We start from the raw sequence: 5,095 nt of genomic DNA, 5'->3' as shown, positions 1-5,095 counted from the left end.
GAGCTGAGTAAAGGAAAAGGGCGGAGACAGGGAAGCTGGCGCCAGTGCCCCTCTCTAATTGGGCAGCTTCACTTGCCCCGGCACCGCCCATTTTTCTTGCCTAGCGAGTGACGGGCCCACGCCGGAGGGGTGGGGCGTGGCGGCCGGAGCGAGAGTAGTGGAGGGACGGGCGGGGCGGGGCGGGGCGAGTGGGGGAGGGGCGGGGCGGGCGGGGGGCGGCGGTTGGGCAGCGTCGCTTCTTAGGAGGAGGAGGAGGAGGAAGAGGAGGAAGGAGGGTGAGCGAGGAGGATGGCGGAGTCGGGGCTCCTGACGGTAACCCGGGGCCGATGAGGTGGAGGGTGTGTGTTGATCGGTTCTTCCTGCCTACTTTCCTGTCCGTTGGGCAGTCAGGCTGGTTGTCGGTAGGGGGAGGCCCCGCGCGCCCTGACAGGCGCGAGCCGGCGGCGCTGGGGCGAGGCCCGAGGGGCCGGGGCCCTGGGAGGCGCCGCCGCAGCCGCCGCTTTCCTGGGTGCTGTCTCCGTGATTGCGGGGCCCTCGAAACCGGCTGGCGTGGAAGCCCGCAGCCCGGCGCGGAGAGGGAGGCGGCCGGCTCTGACAGCGGCCGGGGCTGGGCCTGCGGTGGCGGCAGGCGGCCCGGACAGCGCTTAGGCGAGGGCAAGCCGGCGCGAGGGCGCGGGCCGGGGGCGCCCGGCGGACGGTCCCGCCCTTCTCGGCCCCCGGCGGTCCCGGGCTCAGCCCGCGGGGTGCCCGGGTCGTGTAAATCGTTGGCGAGGGCCCGGGCGCAGCGGCGGTCCTACAGGGTGGGGTCTCTCGGCGCTCCCTCCCTAGAGCCCACCGCGCTCTCCAGTTCTCCTCTCCCTAAAAATCCCGGAGTGAAGTGTGCTGGATCGGCTCTGGGTGTGTTGCCTGGCGGCGAAGCGAGTTGTAGCCCTTCGAGACTGCCTCGCAGAACATGCCCGATGGCAACCTCTCCCCGTGATAGCCCAGCTTTTACGGAGAGAGGAAAACTAGTCTCTGTCTCTCGACTCCCCCAGGCTCTTAATACAAGAGGCTTTGGGGCAAGACGATTTTTTCCCCCTAACCCCTCAATATCCATTGTTTTTGTACCATCCCCCACCCCCCAAGCCTAGGTGGAAGAGTAATGACTCCGAAGCATTAATTTGCCTTTCTTTCTCTTTCTTTTTCCTCTTTTTCTTTTCTTTCCTCCCTCCTTTCTTTCAGCAGGCAGTTTGTGTTATTGTGGAATTGTGGATTTACAAACAGGTGGAATAAATAACCGATTTGGGAGCTAGAAAGAAGATGCTTTGTGTGTGTGTTTAAGCCCTTGCAGTTGGCCTTTTGATTTTGTCTGTGTTGCTTTGTATCGTAATGGGGGTGATGAGAATAAAAGAGGAAGCACTGTTTTGCAACCTACCCAAAGAAATATTTTCGAAGTCTCTGGGGATGCTGAAGCAAAATTAGGTTGCAGATGTGGACTGTATAGTGTTTGCCTCCAGCATGATAACTACCAGCAGTGTCTAGGCTTACACCTGTGTCATTTCGTATACTCTTCTTAGATACCAGGTGCGTTTAGTTTCTTAAGAGGGACTACTGTATCAAAAGCTTTTGGTTACCTTTTTCCAGAATTCTAAGGTACACTTGTGTAACCAGGTGTTTTTGTAACTAAATGCAGCATCACCACTGAAAAATAGTTTTAATTTAAAGACCTCAGTTTATTAGTGTACTGATCTTTACCCTCATCTTCCATGCCATGGGCTGTAGAACTGTTACTGTGTACTTGAAGAGACTTAGCTATTGCATGCAATTTGTAGCATTCAGTAAGGTTATATTTATAATTTGAATTTATCAAGTGTTGGTGTTTTGCTGTGTGACAGTGAAAAGAATTTTAGAAATAAAGTTTGCAAATGACCATTCTCCACATATGGAACTTAGCCGGAGTATGAGAAACTTTTATCTTTATTTAGACATTAAATATATTGTAAACTTTTCATGTAATTATAAGTATCCATTTGAAAAATAGTCAAAAATAAAGACAAAACTAAATAAAGACTTTGTCTAAGGTTTGTAACTTTCAAATGGCCGAAATTTAATGAAAAGCTAACATCTAAAACAATATTGAAATCCCGGTTTGAAATTACGGGCATATCCTCTCTTTAAGGGTACTGCATTTTCCCAAGGTGCTTGTTCAGTTTTATGTTTAGTTTTTAATTTTTATGGGTACATAGTAGGTGTTTATGGGTTATATGAGATATTTTGATATAGGCATACAATGCATGATAGTCACATTATAGTCAATGAGGTATCCATCACCTCAAGCATTTACCCTTTGTGATGCAACAATCCAATTATACTCTTATTTTAAAATGTACAATTAAATATATTGCGTATGGTCACCCTGTTGTGCTGTCAAATACTAGATCGTATTCATTCTGTTTTTTATATCTATTAATCATCCCTATTGAACCCCTTCAGTTTTTGAAGAAATAGCTACATTTGTCTTAAAAGTTGACATTTGTTTTCTGATCACTCATTATTTTTAAGTTTAGAAAATTTTCTCAAATTATGGATTAAAGAGTGATGTTAAAATATATATTAATAGTTTGCAGCTAGATTTGTTTGTTTTTTAAACTACGGTATTCAGAAAGTTCATCAGAGCCGTTTTTCTGGTAGTTGTATCAAGTAAGGGTCATGCATCAACTTGGGAACTACAAGCCAGTTGGAAATTTGAAACATTTCATGTTTAAATAGAAACATGAAAATTACAAATTCCTTTGTCACACTTGCTGGAATTAAGCTTTTAATATGTTACTGTTTTTTTTCCTATGACTTGGGTAAGGAAAGAATGACTTTTCTCCCTCTGCACCAGAGACATAAACTGGAATTCTATGTGGAATATTTCCAAAATTGACTTCTGAATAGTGGTTGGTATATTTATTGCCTTGGCTTACTTGTATGAATTAGGGAGGAAGGGTGAATAAAGTTGAAATTCTTTTATTATACAGGTGGATAAATTATAGTCCTATTTGTCTTGAAAATATGCTCATTTTCAATATTTGTTGTACAATTTAGTATTTTTGGAAGACTGTTCTTTAAACCATTTGAATATTTTGGGGTTTTTTTTGGTAAAAATATTTAAATATAAGAATCTGACTAAAAGATATAAACTCTATATGTAGATATAAGGATGCATATTTTTGGAGGCTGAAGATTAAGTGAAATAATTTATCTTTAGAATTTGATTTACTATATCAGTCATGTAGCTTTCATGTATAAAAATGCATAAGATTTCTGCTTATAGGCCGGGCGCGGTGGCTCACGCCTGTAATCCCAGCACTTTGGGAGGCCGAGGCGGGTGGATCACGAGGTCAAGAGATCGAGACCATCCTGGTCAACATGGTGAAACCCCGTCTCTACTGAAAATACAAAAAAAATTGGCTGGGCATGGTGGTGCGCGCCTGTAATCCCAGCTACTCAGGAGGCTGAAGCAGGAGAATTGCCTGAACCCAGGAGGCGGAAGTTGCGGTGAGCCGAGATCGCAGCCATTGCACTCCAGCCTGGGTAACGAGTGAAACTCCATCTCAAAAAAAAAAAAAAGAAAAAAGATTTCTGCTTATAACAAAAGATTAAAAAAAAAAACCCAAAACAATAAAAAACAACAAAACACGTTAACCCACAAATCCTTCAGTGAGTTCTGAGATTTATAGCTTGGATTTGGAAAAATTCTGCTACTTGTTTATAAAATATCGGTTAATAGAGGAAATTTAGATATACATGGGATACTTATTTCATGCATTATGTTATGCATTAGACATATAATTTGGCTGAATCTTTCTTAGACTAATTTATGGACATATATCATCTGCTCTCCTTGTAATCCCCTATTTTAACTGCGTAGTCTTCTGATTTTTGTTTCATTTACTTGTTACACTGCATCAGAGTTGTGCCCTGTAGATCTTTTTTGAAATATTTTCTCTTAATATAGTAGTTAAATTTTTATATTTTCCAACTCTCTAAACTGACTTTTGAAATCTGAATGATTTATAAATTACAGATGACCTGTGGAATGCTTGAACTTCATATATTATAGAGTGTTCTTAAAAGTGCTTGTTAATCATTGCAGGTTGAAGCAAACATGCATAACTCTGAGAATTGTTTATGTTCTAAAATATATAATTGAATTACTTTAATATAAATTAGTGTTCATTCTGGTTTTGTTTGGTATTTTCCCCCTGGCTGTCAACTTTTTAATATAGCATCTTTAATTCAGCAAAGCAAAGTTTGCACATACGAAAGGATATTCTAATTACCAACGATCCTTAAGCCTTTGAGATGATGGTAGCTTATGTGCTTCTTGAGAAAGTATGCAGTTCCCATTATCAAGATTTAGAAAAAGACTAATTCAGTTTCACACTGTATATCTCATTCTAACTTCTCTAAAGGTCAGAACTGATTGCAAAAAGTAGTATATAATCTAAAAGGTAAGGATTCATTTATTAGAAAGAATGAACATACTGCTTGTAGCTAAAACGTTACAAGAGACCTTCAAAAAGACTATAATTGGTCCCTATGTGAAATGAATCTGAAATATTTTTATAAATTATTTCTGCATGACTATCTTCTGTTTATAGCACTAGGAAGACTTTTTTTGTGGGGGAGTTTAAGATGGAGTCTCGCTCTGTCACCCAGACTGGAGTGCAGTGGCATAATCTTGGCTCACTGCAACTTCCACCTCCCAGGTTCAAGTGATTCTCCTGCCTCAGCTTCCCAAATGGCGGCAATTACAGGTGTGTGCCACCATGCCTGGCTAATTTTTGTGTTTTTAGTAGAGATGTGGTTTCACCATGTTGGTCAGGGTGGTCTTGAATCCCTGACCTCATTATCCGCCGCCTTAGCCTCCCAAAGTGTTGAGATTACAGGCATGAGCCACTGTGCCTGGCAGCACTAGGAAGACTTCTAATGTTTCAATACTTTATTTGCCCTCAATTACTATTTAAAAGCCCTATAATTTTACAGCTGACAAACGTAGATCTTTTTTTCTTTTTGTTCTTCTGATATCTTGGAGGTAAAGAAATCGCCTGTTCTGACACATAATTTC

General features: G+C 42.3%; 1 protein-coding gene across 4 annotated transcripts in view; it reads left to right on the top strand.

Annotated features, from left to right (window-relative positions):
* Window positions 1–5,095, top strand: part of SHOC2 (SHOC2 leucine rich repeat scaffold protein) — an 89,606-nt gene that overhangs the window by 584 nt on the left and 83,927 nt on the right. The window contains exon 1 of one of the 4 annotated variants that reach the window (XM_017499676.2): window positions 220–312. The exons of 2 other annotated variants lie outside the window; for them this stretch is intronic. The gene's annotated coding sequence lies outside the window, so the exon portion shown is untranslated. Of the gene's footprint in view, window positions 1–219; window positions 339–5,095 lie in introns of those variants that run through there. One more of the 4 variants, XM_017499678.2, reaches the window with a different exon arrangement.

Source organism: Cebus imitator, unplaced genomic scaffold (genome assembly GCF_001604975.1).
Source record: "Cebus imitator isolate Cc_AM_T3 unplaced genomic scaffold, Cebus_imitator-1.0 Scaffold259, whole genome shotgun sequence".
Lineage (NCBI taxonomy): Eukaryota > Metazoa > Chordata > Mammalia > Primates > Cebidae > Cebus > Cebus imitator.
This window is presented reverse-complemented; position numbering and strand designations above follow the sequence as displayed.